Raw genomic sequence first — 24,096 nt, 5'->3', positions numbered from 1 at the left:
AACCTCTTGTTCCAATTTTTCACCTTTTACCCCCCCCACCCCCTCCCCCAGATGGCAGGATGACCAGTAGATGTTAAATACATTAAAATATAAATTAGATACACAATAAGTATACATGACCAAAACGTTATTTTGCTGTACAAAAAGAATCAGACTCTGAAATATTGTACAATTAGCTTGTGAAGGAAATCAAAAATGCAGGTGTGCATAAATATAGGGATTGGGAATTCAATGTAATGGTTTTTAGTCATCTCCCAGAGTTCTTTCTCTTGGGCGTAGCTGGTTCAGTTCATTACTGTTCCATTGGAAATGATTTGGTTGATCTCGTTGCTGAGGATGGCCTGGTCCATCAGAACTGGTCATCATATAGTATTGTTGTTGAAATATATAATGATCTCCTGGTCCTGCTCATTTCACTCAGCATCAGTTTGTGTAAGTCTCTCCGGGCCTTTCTGAAATCATCCTACAACACAACTCTCAATAAATATCAGCATAGCCATCCCCCTTTGAATGGGCACTGTAGTATTAGGCTTTCGCAATAAACCAAAAGCTTCACTTGCCCACTTCCTACCACAAGGAACTCCAACACCTCTTATCCCCATACTAATCATCATCGAAACAATTAGTCTCCTCATTCAACCACTAGCACTAGCAGTGTGACTAACAGCCAACATCACTGCGGATTCACCTAATCAGCTCCACGGCCCTAGCACTCATGTCCATTAACATCGTACTATCCTCAATCACACTCATTATCCTTTTCCTCCTTACTATCCTAGAGCTGTCTGTAGCCATAATCCAGGTCTATGTCTTTAGCCTACTAGTAAGCTGCACCACCTAGGAGAAATTTCTCTTAGAAAAACACTTTTTTTTCTCAATTGAAATCCTGTTTCAGGCTTACCTAGATGTGAACAAACACTATTATAAATGAGCAGCCTTCATAGCTTCAAGAAAACTGTTGAAGGAGCACATACATATGTGTACATATTATATATAATACATATATATGTATATATGTGTGTGTGTTTATATATATATATATATATTTAAACAATGCTTTCTTAGAGGCTGAAAAAAACTTAATATGCCACAGCCCTGCTAGTTTTCATCATGACAGATGACAGCTAATGAGAATTTACAACTTGGCCAATTCAAAGAAGGGAAGACAAGACCTACCTCCTTACCCTTGCAGAAGTGATAGGTCTGGAATATGTGTGAAGCACTACATATCAGTTTCAGATTTTTTCAATGTATTAATTGGCTTTCCTGATTCCTCCCCCCCTCCCCCCCTTCATCTTTTTTTGAAATTGTTTTGTTACAAAAGATGAATGGCTCTTTGGAAACAGATGCTGAGAGAAAACCTAGGAAGCATGGTAGAGCCATTAAAAATCGATTTGTTTTAGGGAGGTAAAGAATGTTTCCAAATATATGGGAAACTTAAAAGAAAAAGAAAAAAAAGAAAATTGGGAAAGCAAGGAGAATGGGAGGAAAGCAGAGAAAACTGTTCATCATATGCTTTGTATGTTTTTGTTTTTGATGGTAACATTTTTGGTTAGTGATGATACATTTCATCCACTTGGCCAATGATGGGCCCTTAAGATTTCTTGTCATAAAGCCATTGTGGTTGGAATAGGCAGGATGAATGATGAAGGCTTTGTCCCATATGCTTTCTTCCAAGTAAAGAGTTGTTAAAATTGTTTGAAGAAAGTCTGCCTTTTCTGGTGTACCACAGTTTTTGAGTAGTTCATATAATCTTTTTTTAGTATGAAAGTATATTGGAAGCATCATCCCTGAAGGGATCTAGGCTTAACTTTTTTTTTATTTTAACATTTTTATTTTCCCCAATTACATGTAAAACGTTTTTTATTTGTTTTAAAAAATTTGAATCTCAGATTCTCTCCCTTTCTTCTCACATACCCTTAACTCTTGAGAAGACACTTGTGAAAAGATGCAAAACATTTTGATAAAAGTTATGTTGTGTAAAAAATAGATTTTTCTACTCCCCCCCCCCCCCAAAAAAAAAAAAAACAACTTCTCAAGAAAAATGAAATTTTAAAAAATGTTTCAATCTATATCCAGCCACAATCAATTTTTGGAAAAATGGATAACATTTTTCATTATAAGCCCTTCAGAGTATTATTGGATCATTGTATTGCTGATGATAGCAGCAGTCATTCAGAGTCATTCATCCCACAACATGCTTTTACTTTTTACACAATATATTTCACTTTGCCTGAGCTCTTGAAGGATTTGAATGAGGGACCACCAGCCGTATTCTGCTCTGGTACTGTGAGGAGGGTTCTTGCTTCACTGTGGCTGTAAGTTCTAGTGTGCTAACACAACAAAGTCTTTCCTCAGTGCTAGTAAAAGAGACATTCTTCTGACTAGTTCTTTTCCCCATTTGTGGGCTACTGTTGCCTCTGCCACAGCTTTGGTTTGCTGGTTTCCCAAGGTCCTCTGACTCTAGTGAGATAAATCTTTTTTGCTGGCCTTCCAAGTCATCTTTAGTGTCTCTGACCTGAGAGGTCTGCAAACTGCCCAATCCTGCTGCTGATTCAGAAGCCCCAAAGCCTGTTCCTGGTTTGCTGGTGCTTGGATCAGGGTCGGGGCTGGGGCTGTGTTAGTGTGGCCTGTTCTGAAACTGCACTTTTGTTATTTTGCATATGTTCATTCAACCACTTTGTTTTCATTTCTTTCTTTCATTACAATCACAAAAATATTATTATGGTTTCACTATAATAGATTGTTTATATTTTTGTTTATATGAGATCTTTTCCTATCGGGCCTTTTTTCACAGTTTTATAGTCCTTTGGGCATACTTGGAAATTCGTTTCCAGAATAGTTTGGTCAGTTCACAGATTCACCAACCATCCATTCATGTTCCACTTTTCCCACATGAAGAATAGCCTGTTGACAGGGTCCTGGAATTCAGGGATTACATATATATTTTTTTAATTATAGCATTCTATTGAAGAACATATGCATGGGTAATTTTTACATCGTTCCTTGCACTAACTTCTGTTCCAAACTTTTCCCTTCACTCCTTCTACCCCCTGCCCTAGATGGCAGGCAGTCTCATACATGTTAAACTTGTTAAAGTATATCTTAGATACAATATATGTATGCAGATCCATACAGTTCTCTTGTTGCACAAGAAAAATTGGATTCAGAAGGTAAAAATAACCTGGGAAGAAAAACAAAAATGTAGCTGATTCTGTCCAACATTGATCAATTGGAACTGAGTTAGGTCTTCTCTTTGTCTAGGATATTCATTTCCATCAGAATGTTGTTGAAGTGTATAATGAATGATCTCCTGCTTCTGCTCATTTCACTTAGCATCAGTTCATGGAAGTCTCTCCAAGCCTCTCTGTATTCATCAGGGATTGCATATTATATATGTATTATTGCGTTTGTACTTGTGAGGCCGATTTGTTTGGAATATAGAGTGTGCAAAAGAGAAAAACCTAGTTAATATGGGAAAGTGGAAGGAAGCTGAGGAGTCTGTATTTTATCCTTGAAATAGTAGTATTTTGAAGTACTGATTTTGAAGTTTTTTGAGCTGATGACTAAACTGGCTACAGTTTACAGAAAGATAATTTGTTAGTGATTTGGAGTGATATATTGGAGATGAGAAAAACTTGGAAAGCAACACCCAATTAAGAGGCAATTGCAATAGTGTGGGTGAGAATTGAAGTTATTGTGAAAGTAGAATTGACAAGGCTATTTTTTATGTCTTTCTTGGAAATTGAAAGTTTGTTGGCCTCTCATTTGATGAATTAAGAACTAGAGATTCTGAAGAGAATTAAGAATAGATGTTATTTCTCTCAACCAAACAAACCTAGTTTAATTGTTAGAAAATCTAATTTTTAGTAATTGCAATTTATATTAAATTAGGTTTCCTGCACAAAATCCAGTATAACATCAGTAAATGAAATAGTTATCTCATATTTGGGAACTGGCCAAACAAATGTCTGCATTTCCTCTGTTCATTACAATTGCTTTCTTAATCATTAATTTCATAATCGACCTGTTCAGACAGTAATGGGGAACATTAAAAATATGTCAGGGAGAGTTGACATTTCTTGTAGTCAGCCTATAGCTTACATGAGCAAATCTTTCAGAATTATTTCAGAACTGTAATCACTAGCTGTCAGCATCATATTCCTTTGAGGTGAAGAGAATGACTAATTATTATGTATACAATAAAGGTAATTTTGAAACAGTTCTCAGCATGTTACCCCCCTCCCCTCAACTTTTAACGTATGATTGAACAGCATGTTAAAGATAAGGAAATTAGGCCTAGAGGTTAAATGACTTGCCTAAGATCACACAGTTAATAACTTTTATTGATGAGTTGCTAATAATTGTCATATTTCTATGTGGCAAATAAATTTTCTTAGGAGCCATTACTAAATATTATTGCCAATCATACTTGTGTATAATAAAGTATATCCAAATTTAATACATCTGACTCACCCTTATTTAAAAAGTTTTTATTGATATCTATAAAAATAAAGACTCTTAGTTGCTTTTGGGTACTATCCTTCAGTTAAGGGTTTAGTTTCTTAGTAGAATGCCAAGGCATCTGGTGAAAAATGGCCAGAGTTACTCTGCATTGCAGAAGGATTGCATAAAATATTTTAGTTTTATATCCATTTTTAGAAGTAACCATCCAAGTGGACTTTTGTTAGTTTATGAAAAAGCCAGATATTTTCATTTGTAGGAAATAACTGTGTCCTACAATATTTTGATCATTCAGAAGGTATATATTTTCCCTTACTAGTAATTTGTCCCTTGTTCACTGAATATACAATCAATAATGTTTTCATTTTTGTCTATTATATCCCCAGTACCCAGAATATGATAAATACTTCATAAATGTTTGCTGGATTACAATGGATTGGATTTGCAAAATAGACAAATGCATGCGTGTGTATGTATATATGTATTATGTATGGTGCTCTTGTATGTATCCAGAGAGAGAGAGAAGATAATTATTAAATATTTATTATGTCTTCCATGGCAGCTGGGTAAAGTGATGAATAGGTAGAAAGAGCTAAGTTCAAATAAATTTAGAAACACACCAGCTCTGTGACAACTTCTCTGAGCCTCAGTTTCCTCATCTCTAAAATTGGGATAATAATAGCATCTACTTCACAGGATTTTTGTAAAGATCATATTAGATACTATACTAAAATGATTTGAAAATCATAAAAAGCTCTGTGAATACTGGCAATTGATGATCTTGGCTCTTTCAGGATTATTAATCAAGAAATGATGAAACTTGACTAAAAATGGGCTCATGTGTGATGGCATCTTTTGAGGAACTCAAATGAGAATTAGAATTAAGAAGTAAGCACAAAACAGCAATATTTTTAACTAGACCATCTGGTATTTGTTTAAAAAACTAAATGGATCATTAAGACCTTACTAGACTACAGAGAATCAGAAACAGTTGAAATTGAGTGTTCAATAAACTGAAAACTATAAATTAATTTTGAAAGAACTCCCCACCTGATTAAAAAAAAGATAAACTTCTGAAAAAACTATAAGATCTTCAGATCAACACTTTATATCATATTTGACAAGTCATTTTAAATGGATATAATTTAATATTAAAGATCATGACACACACACACACTATCATAATGGAAGAGAAATAGATCAGATACATTTATAGCTAAGAGTAAAAGATTTCTTAACTAAGTGATAGAGGCAATTATGATGAAAGACATTATGAAAGATAAATAACTTTGACATGATATGGAAACTCATGTGCCTTGGTTATGAAGGGAAGTGGCTAGAGGGAAATTTTTCTATCAGATAATTTTGGTAAGTGATTTGGTATTCAAGATATATAAATTATTGACAGATTTTAAAAACAAAAGATATTTTCTGATAAGTGCAAATAATATGAACAAATAGTTTTCACAAAACAATTGTAAACTATTCACATCAATATGAACGAATGCCCCAAATCATTAATAATAAGAGAAATTAAAATTTAATCAAAGCCTTTACCTTATATCTTTTTTATCTCACACTTTGGCAAAGATGAGAAAGGATGAAATGGTGAATGTTTGAGAAAATTCTGGGAAGCTAGAAATACTAAAAAGGAGATAAAACAAAGATTTGAGACCCCCTAAGACTTTTGTATATGAAAAAGAAATATAAAGTTTTTCTAAACTCTCATATGTTCATTTTCGAACATTTACCTGTTCTTATATATCATTCTGGTAAATTTGATTATTGGGCTAACCAGCCATGGGTTTTCAGGGAACTCATTTAAGATATTTGAACAGGACTTTGTATAAGAAAATATTGATATTCTGGACAGTTTGGAGGCAAGGGAGGATTAAGCCAAGACTATTGTTATAATCTAGTGATAAGCTGTTATATGGTTCTCCAGTAGGAATGGCAAAAGGGATGAATGAATGCAAGAACATTTCTAATTACAAATGAATGGGACCTAAAAGCTAAGTAAATATGAGAGTGAAAGACAATGACCTAGAATCAAGTAGAATCATTTTTTTCCCCCTTTTAATATATTTAGAAAATATTTCCTGAATCATAGTATCATGCAGTATGTGGAAATGAATAAGGTGTAAAAGAACTGGAAAGATAGGAGGGGAGCAGGTAACAGCATTGTTTTCTCACTTGTTATTTTTTAAAGTAGTCTTTTATTTTGCATTACATTCATTTCATTTGAGTAGGCCTGCTAGCTGTCAGGCATTGTACTAGGCATAGAAATTAACACAAAGAAATTACCAAATCAATTCCTGTTCCTAAAAGTATAATTCCTTTCTCTGGGTAGAAGCATCATCTTCTTTGTTAGTGTGGAAGAATATTACTTTTTGTGGACTAGGGGTAGTTACATGGCACAGAAAAGAGAATGCCAGGCCTGGAAACAAAGTGGCTCAGCTTCCTGAGTTCAGATCTCGCATCAAAAACTAGCTAAGGGGTGAATCACTTAACTTTGCCTCAGTTTCCTCATTTGCCAAATGAATCAAAGAAAGAAATGGCAAACCATTCCAATGTCTTTGCCAAAAAAATCCCAAATGAGGTCATGAAAACTCAGATATGATTGCTAATTATTTATCAATAACCTAAAAGGAATATATTACCAGTAGAAATGAACCTGCATTTTCAAAGCCATGGGAATAAATTGAAATGCATTTCTGGATTTGTTGATTTGCAAACACAAAAGCGTGTTAAACTTCTGTGTGCTATATAATCAAGGATTTTCTGTTTTTGAATCTACAAAAAACTCATTAAATTAAAAGGGAAAAGCTGAATGAGGTAAAATGCCACTAAATTGAGAGCATGACCAGTTCCTACCATGGAATGTGTAATTTGTTTAGAGGACACAGAAATGGAAGGTTGAGTTTGACTGATTTTATTGTTTTTGTTGCTCTTCAAAGCATAATCAGTGTATCTCATTTTTCATTGGTGGTAATTTTTGCTGATTGTAATGTAGGTCCCACAGCTGATTAGCATGCAACATCTAAATGTTATCTTTAGTTTTGGAAAAATGCTAATTTTCTAACTTGTCCAAGTTGAATTTGGGGAGAAGTTAATCTGTAGAAACTAAAATGCTTTTGTGCTATAGGAAATTCAAGAAATGGAAATTTGTTTATAACTATAATGCATAATTTATATTAATTAAAAGATGAATTTTTATTTGACAATTCATTTTCATACTTCATTAACAGAAAAAAGCTAATTTTTCAAATTAGGTAATTTTTCAACATTGACCCTTGCAAACACTTCTATTCCAACTTTTCCTTTTCTTCCCTCCACCCCCTCCCCTAGATGGCAAGTAGTCCCATACATGTTAAACATGTTAAAGTATATGTTAAATACAATATATGTGTATATATTTATACAATTCTCTTGTTGCACAAGAAAAATCGGATTTAGAAAGATAAAAATAGTCTGGGAAGAAAAACAAAAATGTAAGCAAAGAATAACAGAAAGAGTGTAAATGTTATGTTGTGGTCCACACTCATTTCCCAGTGTTCTTTCTCAGGGTGTACCTAGTTCTGTTCTTTACTGATCAATTGGAACTGAGATGGATCTGATCTTGACAAACACTTATCAAGTGTTTCTCTTTTGTCTCTTGGATGAAATAGAAACCTTTCCCTTTTCTTTGGCTTTTAGAACTAAGGTATCATTATCAAATTTTCCCAAGATATCCTAAGCATATCTGATCATTTTCCTGCACTCCCCAAATTGGCCTATTTCCCCTCCACTCACACACATACCTTAGCATTCCTGCCTCTGTGGTTATATACAGTTTCTAAGTTTAGATTGTGCTCTTTTTTTCACATGTGCCTCCTTATTTCCTGGCTTTGTAACTCAGAGCCATTTACTATCTCTCTACCTCAGCTTCCTCATCTACTAAATGAAAATAATAAATATAGCATCTATCTCATTTGTTAAGATCAAATAAGAAGGCATTTAAAATGCTTTGTAACCTTAAGAGCTATTTGTGTTAGTTGTTATTAGGATTCCTTATTCTATCTTGATATAACTCAAGTATTACCTTTTCCCATGAAGCCTTGCCCTATCTCTGCCATTGCCGTTCCCCCTTGTATAAAGGTGATTGATGATATCTTTTTTATCATGTTGGAATTCCTCTTAGCGAATCATTCAAAATCTCTAACCTATGTAACAAATCAAGTGGAGAAGAATTAGAGGTTGAAAATTGATACTCTAAAGTTTATTAGAAAAGATGAGGAGACTCAATGACTTCCTGTGGGATTTAGATATTCCAGTGTCTGTGAACTCAGTGGTGGAAACAGCCAAACTCCTGAGACAGATCCTTTGGGGGAGCGGGGGAGAGAAGATTTCTCTTTTCCCATGATTTGGGCCTTCCATGGAGGCCCCTGCAATGTCTGCTGAATAGCCGTGGCCCGTGTCTGTTTTAGGAACCAAGGATAGGCTGGAGATAATTAGGATAGCCACATTCCGACTCTTCAGTAAGTCCAGGAGAAAGCCTAAGGAAAACATGTAACCAGGAGTTATGTATTACCTCTGCCACATGGGCATTCCCTGGAATGCATCCTAGGTTTTGAGGAGGAGAGGGTCTGTTTTCTACCAGCTGTAACCGGCTATTCATTTGTTTAGTCCTGTGCTACTTTGGGTGACCCCAATTGAGGCTTTCTTGGCAAAGATACTGGAAGGGTTTGCCATTTTCTTCTCTAGATCATTATGTAAATGAGAAAACTGAGGCAAAGAGGGTTAAGTGACTTGCCCAGGGTCCAGTTATTAGCTGAGGCAGATTGGAACTCGGGAAGATGAGTCTTCCCAACATCAGACCTGGTGCTGTGTGCTGCGCCACCTCATTCTTAGTTAATACTCTTGAAGCTAATTGATTTCAACTATTCACTGGAGGAAGTATCCCAGTGGGGGTTCATGAGCAGATAATAACTAGGTTCCTCTCCAACCTTTAGGATCACTGCTAAGAGGGGAGAAGTAGCCCCTTTGTGAGGAACCAAGCTGCCAATGCAAGAGAATTGAGAGTAGGCTCATTTTTTTTTTAACTTTTATTTAACTACCTTGCATTTATTCTGTATGTATTTGTACATATAGAATAGTATGTACAATTATCTATTCTTCTGTATATTTAAGCTATGGTTGTCTCATTTTACACATCTTCATCTTAAGATGTTAGATAGATTAGATAGATAAAATAGCATATATCTTTTGGAGTTTTTGTGAGGCTAAAATGAGATGCTATTTATGAAGAGAGTTGCAAAAGAATATATTAATGAGATGTTATATCATATGCCTTTCCCCATATGCCTCTGGAATCATATGTTATATCATATGCCTCTGAATCCAGTCTTTGTTTTTGTTTTAAAGAAGAGTTGATCTAGATTCTTGCAAAACTGTTGTTGCCAGCATTATTTTTATGTAATGCATCAGTAATCAAACACGTTCTAGAAGGCTGATTAAAGCTTTGATACAGCCAAATTAGAATAACACCCACATATGTAGGTAATTTGATTATAAAGTTTTAGTTTAGGAATCCAAATAATCTGCTTTATATTTTTTTAAAAAAACATTTTACATGCAAATCAGCTGTAAATTATTTTTCTTCACTGAAGAACTGAACACAAAACTAGAATAAGAGAAAAGGTCTTTGTCTTTTTAAAATACTATTTTGTGTTTACATGTGCTCTTACATTAATATAATATATATATACATATAACATATATGTACATATATATGTATATATAATATATATATACATATAACATAATATAATTATATAATATATAATATGTATAGTATATTATATAACATATATTTTATAATTATATTATAATATCACATATTGCATTATAAGGAACATATTAAGTTAAAAATGTTGAGATACAGTTTTAAACTAGACAATTTAAAAAAATATCTGCTTCTTGAAAACTGAGAGATGTCCATGTGAAATTTGATTTGTACCTGACTACTTGCAGTAGACATTAATTTAAGATATTAAATTATTGAAGCAGTTTTTGAGCATTTGAACATTAAGGAATAAGACTTATTTCACTCATATAAACTTGAATCAGTGTGGTGGTGTTAGAATCTGAATGTTGGGATTTTTTTTTTTCGGCGGGGGGGGGGAGAGAAACACTTCATAAAAGTAAAACAAAAAACTTTGAAATTTTACTTGTTATAAATTTCAAGAGCATTTGATGAAAAACAAGCCACATTTTCAGTTGATGAATTTCATTGGTCATGAAATTAACTATTTTATGGATAATCATTAATTTAGGCTTTGAGGACTCCAACTTTATGTGATTAACAATCTGAATCTTCTCTTTAGTGCTACAAACAAGGACAAATGTGAATGAAACTTGGTGCATTTTCAAAAATTGTGTTAAAAACAAGGCTTGATTATGTTCTATAGTAGAAAACAAATTTGGAAATTTGTTTTCAAGACCTTTACATAGTTTTAAAAACACATAACTTAAAAGCATTTGATTTTAAGTGGAAAGAATATTTTACTGTTCGTAAATTTTATCACAAATTAAATATACAGATTTACAAATTAAATGCAAATGCTTATGGTACAAATCATGTAAAATGCCACCTGCATTTCTCTTTGGAGTCAATGTAGGACATTTCAAGATCCTTCTAACCATATTCTAACATATTCCCTGTTCAGATATAGTTGCAAGAGCTCTGCTTGAAAATCCTAACTCGAATCTTTTCTGATCATAGTAACTTTTCACTCCTTTATTCTTGACTTAGTCTTAGATCTTATGAGAATATATACTGTAATATATTGGACTTTTCTTCACTACTTTGACAATAAAATTCTAAAACTGAATCTTGAAGGATGATGATGATGATGATGATGATGTGTGTGTGTGTGTGTGTGTGTGTGTGTGTGTATGTGTGTATCTGTGTCTGAGACAATTGGTTAAGTGACTTGCCCAGGGTCACACAGCTAGGAAGTGTTAAGTGTCTGAGGGCAGATTTGAACTCGGGTCCTACTGACTTCAGGGCTAATGCTCTATCCATTGCACCACCTAGTTGCCCCGGTTTGTATTTTATATTGTGGTTTTTTTTTTTTTTTTGGTCAGTTATGTAAAGTTCATATGACCATTAAACAATTTTATTTTCTTTTACTTGTAATAAATATTTGTGGAAATTATTTTAGTAAAGCACAAGTTATAAAATAGAACAGTATGCTTTTTTAGAGATTCTGAAATTTTAAAAAAAAATTATAATTGAAACATCTCCTAAGAAACTAATGTAGTTACAGAAGTAGTCAGAAGCCTAAAAAGTAAATGGTGCTCCATAAATTTATATTTATGATAATCAAATTTCAATTGAACCCATAATTCTTGTTTAGTAATACAAAGTGAACAATTTTAGTCAACAAAAAACAAAAAGTCAAGATCTTTTGTGTGTTCAGGGATTATGGAAGCAGGATATGTGATCTCCTTGACAGCAGGGACTATTTTTTGCTTTAGTATCTCCAACTCTTAGCACAATAGCTGGCACATAGTAGGAGCTTAATAAATGTTGATTGATTGATGTATATATGTACAATAAAACCTTATTTAATTAGAAGGTCACTTATTTAGTGATTTCAGCTGTCTGGACTATAACCAAGAAGCAAAAAAGCTCATTGAATTATCTATATATCTATATATCTATATCTATATCTATATATCTATATATCTATATATCTATCTATCTATATATATATATATATATATATATATATAAAACAAAATGCACACACTGATTATCCACCCTACTTATAAGAGCAGCCCCTAAAAACTCTTTAGTAGAGCTTTTTTTACACATCATTTTGATAAGTTTGGCTATTTAACTTTTTTCAGTCCAGTAAAACCAGAAAAAAATTGGAGCTAATACAAACAATTTCAGTGATGGTAATAAGAAATCAATGTCAGATAAAAGAAAAACTTCCAAAATTATTCCAGACAATTAAAAGATAAAAAAATGAACCACATCTTAGAGTATTTAAAGTACTGTTGTTGTATAGTATAATATATGATCTTCATCATTGAGTCATCAAGGAATGATTAAATTCTATATTATGGTGCTTTAAGAAGCCTTCTTAATGTTAAAATAATTGAATAAAGTTTACATGTTTAGAGGAAGTCTACTTCAGTTTCTGAAAAAACTATACTTCTTTAAAACATTTTCTTTCTAATGACGGGAGTTAAGTGGGGGCAGTTTTCTGTTTTTGTTTTTGGTCATTATGAATTTTTTCCTTCTTTTTTTTTTCCTTTATAACTTCTCTTTGCCCCTGCCCATTGTGAAGGCAAGAAATATGCTATTCATTATGTATATGAAATCATGCACAACATTTTTCACATTAGCTATGTGGCTCCCTCCCCTCACAAAAACAAACCAAGCAAAATGAAATAAAAAGAAATTTGTTCCAGTTTGTACTCTGTGTTAATGGTACTTTCTGTGGAGGTGGATAGCATTTTCCATCATGAATTCTTTGGAATTCTCAGTTATAATTGTATTGCTGAAAAAAGCCAAGTCATTCATTATCAATATACTATATTGTTGATACTCATTGCAATATTCTCTCATCCAATTCACTTAGCATCAGCTCATATGAGACTTTATAGGATTTTTTGAAGCCATCACCTTTGTGATTTTTTTTAATAGCATAGTAGTATTCATTACAATTATATACCTCAATTGATGGGCTTTCAATTTCCAATTCTTTGCCACCACAGAAAGAGTTCTTTTCTTTTTTTTTCTTTGATCTTTTAATGTGATAGAGCTAGTTAGTAGTATTACTAGGCTAAAAGTTAAGCATAGTTTTATTGCTTGCTCTTATTATCCTCCAGAATGGTTGGACTTGTTCACAAATTCACCTACAGAAATTCTCTCCTCTTTCTTTCCCCTTCCCCCCCCCCCCCCCTCCAATCATTAGCATTTGTCATTTTTCTTTTCTGTCAATGTTAGCCAATCTGATGGGTGTAATGTTACCACTGTCAGAGTTGTTTTAATTTACATTTCTCTCAGGTTTTTTTTTTTTTTTAAGAACATTTTTATGTGGCTATTGATAACATTGATTTCTTCTGAAAACTGCCTTTTTATATCCTTTGACCATTTTAGGTATGAGACTTTTAATCAAGAAAAATTTGTGGTAAAGATTCCCCTTCCTTTTATGCTTTTTTCTGCTTTCCTTTTAATTTTGGATACATTGGTTTTGTATGTGCAAAACCTTTTTTTAATTCAATGTAATAAAAACTATTCATTTTATCTCCTTTTTTATTGCTTGGCTGATCTGACAGATTTTTTCCTCCATGTTTCATTTATTTGTTTGTGTCTAAATCATATACGCATTTTGAGCTTTGTTGGTCTGTGCCTAATTTCTGCTAGACTGTTTTCTTGTTTTCTCCACAGACTTACCCTACTATCTGTTCTGAGCTCCAATCTTGTTTCATCAAGAGCATGTTAGACAGTTCTTTTTTTTCCTACTAAATTTATTTTTAATACATATTACTTTATAAGTCATATTGGGATAGAGAAATGGGACCAAAAAGGAAAATCTATGGGAGAAAAAAAAAAAAGAAGTGAACATAGCATGTGTTGATTTACATTCATTCTCCTTAGTTCTTTTTCTGAATACAGATGGCATTTTCCATCTATTGAGATCGCTTTGGATCATTGAACCACTGAGAAGAACCAAGTCTTCGTAGTTGATCATTGCATATTCTTGCTGTTATTATTTACAGTGTATTCCTTTTTATCCTTGTTTTGCTTAGCATCAGTCAATGTAAATCTTTTCAGGCCTTTCTAAAATCGGCTTGTTCATTTTTTATAGAACAGTAATATTCCATTGTTTTCATCTATTATAGCTTGTTCAGCCATTTCCCAGTTGATGGGCATCTACTCAATTTCTAATTCTTTGCTACTACAAAAAGAACTATTACAAACATTTTGCACATGTGGGTCTTTTTCCCTCCTTTAAGATTTCCTTGAAATATATATCCAATAATGGTCAAAGGGTATGTACAGTTTGATAGCCCTTTGGACATAGTTTCAAATTGCTCTCCAGAATGTTTTGATCATTTTACAATTCCACCAACAATGCATTAGTGTCTCACATTTATTATTATCTTTTCCTGTCATCTTAGCTAGTCTGAGAGATATAAAGTAGTACCTCAGAGCTGTGGTAACTTGCATTTCTCTAATCAGTAATGATTTAGAGCATTGTTTCATATAACTATAGATGACTTCTAGATATTTCTATATAGATATTTCTAATCAGTTATCTCATAGGCAGTTCAGTCTGAACATGGCCAAAAGAATTTATTATCTTATCTTCTCCAAAATTCTCTGCCTTCTCAATTCCCTTATTACTCTTGGGGATACTCTGAAGTTCTCAGATTTTAATCTTCATGTCCATCTTGGCTCCTTACTGTCACATACTCTCAAGTTGACAGATGCTGTCCTTTCTACTTTTAGATCTCTTGCTCATGTCTTCCTTATCTCTACTCAGTAGTTACCACCTTAGTTTATTTAGGTGGTCCTCACCCTTCCTAGACTTAGGACATAGATTTATAGTTTTTCTTTCTTGAGTGTCTTCCCATTCAAATCTGTCCACCTGTCATTGATTTTTCTAAAAGGTAAATTTGTTATCCTCCTGCTCAATAAACTCCAGGATAAAATATTGCTTTGTTTTCAAAGCACTTCACAACCTGATCATTTCATATCATTTCTATCTACTCACACTTTACTATTTTCTATTGGTCAATTCTCTGTTGAGTCAATGTGAAATAAGCACAACCAGCTCAGTTGTTTTTCTTGCACATGGCACTCTCACCTGAATCTGTGCCTTTTTTTTTTTTGCTATTTCCCCATGCATAGAATGTTCTCCTTACTCCTCAATATCTCTTATTTTCATCATTATCTCATTTCTTTTAAGACTTATTTTGACCATCATCTATTGCAGGAGAACTCAGCCCCCCCTTAGTAATGTGAATTTTTTCTTCTAAGGTTACCTTCTTTTTTGTTTTTATCATTTATCCACAATTGTCTTTCTTATTTGGAACAGGGACTTTTTTGTGTGGTTTTTTCTATTCCTTCCTTTACTTTTTTTCCTTTTGTTTGTATTTTCTGTGCTTAACAAAGTAAGTAGTACAATAAATTGCTTAATCACTTGATATATATATATATATAAAATCTTTTTTTCCTGCTTTCATCCATTCTCCTTAACCTCTGTCCCCCTTTTTTCCTCTTCTCCTTCACTTCTTTTCCCCCCAGGTTCTTGGGATATATGGCTCTTCCATGTATCTGTGTGACCTTAGAAGAATAATTCAACAAGCTTGAACTTCAGTTTTCTTTTCTGTATAAAATGTGATAGTAGACATGAGAACTATTTGAGATTTTAAATGTTATAATTGGGTATCCTTTGCTTAAGTTGTAGGAATCTGAGGTTGTTGAATCTCAAAGAGAATTAAAATTTACCATTAGTGGAAGAAGTAAGAAAGTTTTTTTCTTCTTTTCTTTTAATTGGTTTTCACTTGAGTAAAAATGTAATTAGAAAGAGTATACCTCCTTAAAAGGTAATCTTCTCTAAACAACTGCTTATTTCAGATTGGAGATTAGAATTTCTATTTTCCCATTTTTCTAAATTGATATTTTATCAAGATTTATATATGAAGTAGAATTTTCTCCCTTTTCAAAGCCTTCATTATATTTTAAATAGAAAAATGTTGGGATTGAGGGGCATCTAGGTGGTGCAGTGGATAGAACATCTGTCCTCAGACACTTAACACTTCTTCATTGTGTGACCCTGTGCAAGTCACTTAATCCCAGTTCTCTCAGCAAAGAAAAAGAAAAAAGAGAAATATGTTGAGATTGGATTTTTTTTTCCATATTGATATTTAAGAGATGGTTTTATATACTTTATTTTTACATCTTACAGATTTTATACTGTGCATATGTTAGGTTAAGATTTCTAAATGTGCTTCTACAGAATGGCTCACTCCCACAACAAGATCTAAGATACCAGGTTGTATGAAAACAATGAATTATCAAGAACTAACAGTGCAGTTCTTGCAACAAAAGCATTTAATTCATCCTATGATTAACATAACTAGTACAATATGAAGAGATATATAGACTAGAGGAGGAGAGAAGAAAGAATACACCACTGAATTGGGGGAAGCACCAACATTGCAGACCTCTGGCTGGGGAATCCCGGGTTACAACCCTGCAAATCCTGACTGGGTGGGTCCCAGATAGTGTGTCCTCCCCATGGGTGAGATTCCAATTTGAGTATTGATCTATCATGACTTAAATGGCTCAGGGAACAAAGGTGACTAAATGCCAGCAATAGTGGCTTCACTTTCTTGAGTGAATCCAGAAGGGGGGCCATTCCTGCCAGAGTCTGTCAAGAATGAAGCTTTACTCCTGGAGTATATAGATAATGTGTCCTTGGTGGATTTGGCCAGAATTCTTTTAACTATATTTGTTCCCAGGATTATTCAGCAGCCGCAAAACAGGGGCAAATAATAGTTCACTGTACATAATTATCCCATGGATGTGGAAGGAAACTGAGGACCAAGGCCTATACAGAATGTTATCCTATATCTTTCAGCATAGTGTGATATTTTGCTACTCTTAAAATTTCTGTAGAATTTATTTTTGTATTTAATAATTTCTCAAGTCATCACTCTTTTCTACTCATGATGAGAAAATCTGTGATAAACTGGTCAGTGCTTAAAAGAAATAAACAGTCTTTTGTCAGGACAGTACTGAAAACTTTTCCCATGTGATAGAACTTGCCAGAATTTGAATTCTGGGTTAGTAATCTTTGAAAATCAAAAGTCATCTTCATGTCAAAGGAACAAATTAACACAAGGTGCAGGAAGATTTTCAGGAAAGATTATAGTATACCTCCCCACAACAACTCCATATCAAGGATGGAAAGAGTAAGAGAAGGGGAAGAGAATGCTACTAGGTTAAACAAGACAGATGGCCAGCAGCTTGGACACTCCAGGGAGTTTGGGTGTGAGAGAGTGCTTGTAGTGAGTTTGAGATAAATTTCTTGTCAATAAGTCCTGAAACTAGTGGGATCTGGGCCCTAGCATGTTGGATTCCCAATAGGGGATAAATCAGCTTTTGGTTGGGTGATGGCATAAAGAGACAGACAAAATAGAAACACATGAACAAGTGATAGATGTCTTGAAACCCTGCTGGAAACCTGAAAATAGCATGTCTTGGGTTGCCTCAGCAGGTACTAAAGACAATATATTTTAATCTGTATGGAAGCTGTCAGAACTGCCGGAGAGCGAGAAAGTCAACACCCGGTGAGTGAGTGTGCAAGGAAAAGGAAATGGGCAGAAACCAGAGCTGAAATTGGCCCACTTGGAGATGGAGGCAGGAACCAAACATTGAGGTAAAAGTTGGGGCCTTGTTTCAGCTCCATACCCAATTTCCTATTCCAGGACTGTTTTACAGAGTATAATGGGGAACAACCCTGGAATACCTCTGGAAACCAGCATCCTCCCCTAGATTTATTTTTTTAAAAATTATGTCATTAGCATTCATATTGAACTGGGTTGAGGGATAGGACTATGATCTAACCCATTTTACTCAAGAGTATGAAAAAGAAGCAGGACTTGATGATAGCACGAAGGTAAAATGACTAAACAAGAATACTACCAATATAATTAAGAAATACTATATGAATTTAAAGCAACTCAGGGTCTCCCCTTTCCCTCAAGTATATTCGCATGGTATTGAAGGTTATTAAAAGAGAAGTTTGGAGCAGTTACTGTGCAAAGATTTAATCAAGAAATTTGGAAAGTATTTACATTTAATAGGAAGTGCCCAGTTGGATAGACACTTCAGATTTTTGTGTGGACCCAGTCTTTTTAGTTGAATGATTTCTTCTAGTGGAGTTAAAACTCACATAAATAGGAATAGGAAAGTAAGAGTTGATCTAGGATTGGATTCTTGAAAGTTACAAGTAGTGAAACACCAAGTTTTTCAAACGTAGTGTTTTTCAGTTAGTTTATTCTTGCTATACAAACAGGTGTTCTACATCTTCTAAATTTATAATCCCTTATTATTAATTGAAAAAAATGTAGGAAAATAGATTTCTTGCCTAGTGAGTACTGGAAAAGCTAGGTAGTAGGGGTGTGTGTGTGTGTGTGAGAGAGAGAGAGGGGGGGGGGAGAGGAGGGAAAGACAGACAAGAGAGATGGTCATTTATAAGATTTTATTATATGACATGTACAGTGAGTGCTAGATCCTGGAGATGTAAATACACAGAATAAAATCTCTAGTCATGTGAATTGACATTTTAGGGGATAATAGTGTGTATTTATGTCATAAATAGAAAAGTAATAAATAAATGTATGTGGTTATTATTTGAATATATGGTAGTTTGGGGGGTAACTAGCACTTAAGATCAGGACAGGTTTCATGTAGAAGTTTGTTGTCTGCCATGCTTCTTTACAGAAGAAAGGGATTATATGAAATGGAGCTAGAGAAAGGAGTACATTTCTTATGTGAAGATGGGAGATGTTAAGAATTAAGAGAGGAAAAACCTATTTGTCTGGATCACAGGATATCTAGTGATGATGAAAAAAATCTTTTGGGTCCAGTTTATGTTTATATTCCAAAAAAGAGACAATAGAGTTGTTTTGAGTAGGGGAGTAAGATCTGAATTTAAAGAAAATGACTTTGGCAGCAGTGTTTATGATGGGCTGGAGTGGTGAGTGGTGACAGGGAGTGCTTGAACCAAGGTCATACCTGTGTGAGATGAAAGAAATTGTTGAATATGACATACATTAAAGGTAGAAATACCAATAGTTCATACCTGAGCTGAGGGAGAATGAGGAGTTGCAGATAAAATATATATATATATATATATCTTTAAATAGAAAATTAGTTTGAAAGAGGGGAGGATTGGTGGGGAGAATATGATGAGTTTAAGATGTCTCTAGGACTGAATGAAACTTGGTGGAGAGATTGGGAATTGTACATCTAGGTGTCATCTGTATACAGATAATAGTTGAAATTCAAAAGAGCAGATGAGGTTAATGAGAGAATCTATATAAAGAAGAAAAGAATGATCAGGACCCAACCTTGAATGGCCACTATAAAAGTATAGTCACATAGGTAGGAAGTGGACCAGGAGAGCGTAATGTCATGAAAAACCCATAGATACCAGTGGGTCAGAGTAAATAGAACTTGAATTTTAAGTCTTTTGGCTATGCAGTTCTGAGTAAGTCTTTTAACCTTTTATTTCCCCAGGCAATTCTGAGTGTATAATTTGGAAAACAGTTGATCTATAATTTAGTTAGTTGTGGTTTTGTTGCTGTTGTTGGTTTTTGTTTATTTGTTTTTGACTGATTTAACAGTTACAGAACTGTATTGGTAATGGAAGTTCCCTTAACCAATGAAATCACAGGTTTAGACCCCTCAATTCTTTCAGTTCATAAATCTATACAATTATACATAAATGTATACACTTCTTTTTGTATATGTATGAGGCATATCTGCAGACCTGTAGGTATATTTACGTATTTACACATAGATATAGTACATAGATTAAAGTGGAAAGAACTTTGTTTTGATTGAAAAAGAAAGGAATAAAATTTCTGTGGGTTTGTAGTCATTAGTTATTTCAGCAGTATTCATTTTATTAGTGTGATAGTGTTGTTGTTGGTAGGTTTTACTTTTGTACAACTGGGTTTTAAAAAGTATACTGAGGTCTTTTGACTTTTAAAAGCTCTTATTAAAACAAGATGGGTAGTTTGGACAGATTGGGTAATGTTGAATGCTATCTTTAATATTAGACTCACATTTTTGGAATATATCTTATTGCCTGGGAACTTTTGAAAGATTTTTTTTTAAAACGGGGTTTTAAGCAATGACTAATAAAAATCTGTATTTAAGGAAGACTGATTTCTGTTTACTGATCACACTTTGAATATGTGGCACTACAATAGGTTATCTTAGCTTGATACAAGAAACATGTCGATGGATAATGGAAACATGTTTTCCTTTTTCTTTACTATATTTTTTTAAAAGTTATTTTTAAAACATTTTTTCTACCACCATAATTCCTTTTATAAAAGATGAAGTAAAACAAATTTCTGCTTTAATTATGTCCAAAAATATTATATATATTCCATTGTACATTTTTCATTCTTTACTTTTTGGGTGGCATGTTATCATTAGTACTTCGGTTGTTATGTTAATCAGAGTTTCTATTGAGTGTTGTATTAGTCCATGCTCTCTCTGGGAATGCTTATACTGGGAGACTGCAGTCTTTTAGTGCTTTCAAACTGATCTCTTTCAGAGAAGTCTGGTATCTGATTTCGATGCTGTCTTCTGCAAGTTTGGGAACTGAGTTTAGGTCTAAGTAACAGGGGAATGCTGCTGGACTCAACCACTATCAGTTAAGTGGGAAGTTTTGTAATTTCAGAGGGACAGAATTGTTACCTTCCCTTTGAACTGGGATTCTTGATCTAGTTATTGTTCTGCAGGGTTCATGTTGAGCCAAAAGTTTGAACTGAGTTCTTGCTTTGCTTCTGGAGTCTAAGGTACCCAACAGTTGCCCTTCTCCCCCCCGAACTAGCTCTTTTCTCAGAACACTAGTTTGCTCTTTACCCTGGAAAATTATTCTTTGAGTAGTTCATTTTTTTAGTCTTCCCTGAATCTGTGGTTCTTGGACATTGTGGTACCTCAATATGATCTTTTCTTCGACTGGTCTCCCATTTTTTGTCTTAGCTCCTTGTCCTGCAGTTCTCCACATAACAGCTCCTAATTGGACTTCATCCTAATGGGTCCCATTGCATTCTACCCCTATTAGACCACATCTGGAGTATTGTAGTCAGTTTTTAGTGTCACATATAGTAAAAGTATTGACAAACTACTTCTTTCTGAATGCTTTCAAGATATTATATATATATAGGAGCTCTTGATTTTGGCAGTGATATTTTCAGTTTGTGGTTCCTTTCAGGAGTTGATTGGTAGATTCTTTTTAATTCTCCCTTGATCTTTGGTTCTATCAGCTGTCTGCAATTGTATTTATGAATTCTTGAAATACAGTATTCAGGGTTTTTTTGAGGGGAACAAAGGGAGAAGGCCAGCACAAAACCCCTCTTTCAGATAACGCCAGCTAAGGATGCTCATTCTTCTTTAATTCATTTCTGAGTATGCTGCTAAACTTAGTTATCCATCCTCTTTGCATTTCTTCTTCTTTTCCTCTATTTTCCCAATACATTTTAACTAATACTAAATAATAATATACCTGATCATCCACGCCTCTTTCTTTCCTTTCCAATCAGAATGAAAGTTGTTATTTTTATACACTTATATTAAAAGATTTCTGACCTTTGTTCTTGAAACAAGGCACTTTACTGCTTTATTTTGACCATAGACTAATATAATATTATGTATAATGGTTATTTAATGAAGATAGTTTTAAGGCTACATTTGAAAGAATACATACAAAAGGCCAACTATTTTCTCTTGGGTTAATGATCTTTATAACCATTTGTTCAGTAGATTAAAAAAGTGATATAAGTTTGGTAGGACGTAGTCATTGATCACTTAGAAAGCTAATGGATAAGAATATCACCCTAGTCCTGGGGTCCTTTCTTGACTATTCTAGTCAGTGTTAGCCATCTTCTTTGGGCTTCTTCCCCTAGATAAGCTTAGTAAAAGTTTTGTGGTATTGAATTCATGTAGGGCATAGGCTATAAGTTGCATTTTAACTCAAACCATTTTATTGTTTGCTCTTAGCCTAATTACTAAAATAATTTGAAAGCTTCTGGAGTGAAAGCTTCCGAGTAGGTCTTCCACTTCTGCTTCCTTTGTTCACACTGAATACATGATAAATATTTTTTGTTTGTTTAAATTTCCTATGAAATTTAGTCTAGTCCTAGTCCTAGTCTAGTCCTAACTTTTTTTAAGCTTTTTATTTTCAAAACATACACATGGATAATTTTTCAACATTAACTCTTGCAAGACCTTGTCTTCCAATTCCTTCCGTCCTCCCATACCTCCCATACCTTCTCCTAGATGGCAAATAATTCAATATATGTTAAAAATGGTAGAAATATATGTCAAATCTAATATATGCATACATATTTATACAATTATCTTGCTGCACAAGTAAAATGAAATCAAACAGGAAAAAATGAGAAAGAAAATAAAATGCAAGCAAACAACAAAAACAAAAAAAAATTTTGAAAAATGCTATGTTTTGAACCACACTCATTTCCCACAGTCCTCTCTCTGGGTGTAATGTGGATGGCTCTCCATCACAAGATCATTGGAACTGGCATGAATCATCTCATTGTTGAGGAAAGCCACACGTCCATCAGACTTGATTGTTGTATAATATTGCTAGTGTCATGTACAATGATCTTGTGGTTCTGCTCATTTCACTTAGCATCAGTTCACGTCTTTCCAGACTTCTCTGAATTCATCCTGCTGATCCTGCTGATCATTTCTTACAGAAAGTAACATTCCATAACATTCATATACCATAACTTATTCAGCCATTCTCCAACTGCTGATGGACATCCACTCAGTTTCCAGTTTCTTGCCACTACAAAGAGGGCTGCCACAAACATTTCTGTACAAGTGGGTCCCTTTCCCTCCTTTAAGATGTCTTTTGGATGTAAGCCCAGCAGAAACACTGTTGGATCAAAGGGTATGCACAGTTTGGTAGCTCTTTAAGCATAGTTCCAAATTGCTCTCCAGAATGGTTTGATCTGTTCACAGTTCCACCAACAATGTATTAGAGTCCCCTTCAACATTCGTCACTGTCTCCCTATCATCTTAGTGGATCTGAGAGATGTGTATTCGTAGCTCAGAGTTGTCTTAAATTTGCATTTCTCTGATGAATAGAGATTTAGAGCACCTTTTCATATACCATTTTTCTTCATCTGAAAATTGTTCGTATCCTTTGATCATTTATCTATTGGAGAAGTAGTCCTAATATTTTATAGCTCTAAAGAAACTGACCCAAAGAATGGATATGATTTATTCAAGGGAGGCAGAAGCAGAACTAAGTTTTTCTGCTTCTGTATTTAGAACTTGAATTAGGAAATATGATTAGTATAGTATTTTCTATACTTCATCTCACTGCAAACAAGGAAAAACAACAGAAAACCCAATCAATAAATCATAAAAATGATTTAAATAAAGTTAGCTTGTGATTATTCAACAGCAAAGTATTTGATTATTGGATCATTTCTTTCCTTTGAAGTTGAAGTTTCATTACTAATTAGCTCATACAGCCAGCTGTAGATAAGATAAAAGGAGCATTATGTGGAATAAATAGTACTATACCCATTGCTTATCCAATCAACATCTCCCTTTCTTTAATTGATAGTCTGTTGTTTTTGTGAAACATCTTTATATTAACTGTTTAAATATTGGGAAACTAATGATATTCCCAAACTTTCCTGGTCTACATTAACTATTTCCAATTTCTTTGGTATTTCTTGGGGGGCTGTAGGTTATATTTTAGATAAAGCATCCTAGATTGTTGTCTGTAGGTTAGATTAAGATCTGAAACCCTATATCTGAATCAGTGCTATATTTGTAGG

At 33.9% G+C, this 24,096-nt stretch overlaps 1 protein-coding gene across 10 annotated transcripts in view; it reads left to right on the top strand.

Moving 5' to 3' along the window:
* The window catches only part of SIPA1L1 (signal induced proliferation associated 1 like 1), a 298,451-nt gene that overhangs the window by 134,915 nt on the left and 139,440 nt on the right, over positions 1-24,096 (top strand). The window contains exon 1 of one of the 10 annotated variants that reach the window (XM_031952589.1): positions 17,228-17,915. The exons of the other annotated variants lie outside the window; for them this stretch is intronic. The gene's annotated coding sequence lies outside the window, so the exon portion shown is untranslated. Of the gene's footprint in view, positions 1-17,227; positions 17,916-24,096 lie in introns of those variants that run through there. 10 annotated transcript variants of the gene reach the window in all.

The sequence above is a fragment of the Sarcophilus harrisii genome, chromosome 2, assembly GCF_902635505.1.
Source record: "Sarcophilus harrisii chromosome 2, mSarHar1.11, whole genome shotgun sequence".
Taxonomy (NCBI): domain Eukaryota; kingdom Metazoa; phylum Chordata; class Mammalia; order Dasyuromorphia; family Dasyuridae; genus Sarcophilus; species Sarcophilus harrisii.
This window is presented reverse-complemented; position numbering and strand designations above follow the sequence as displayed.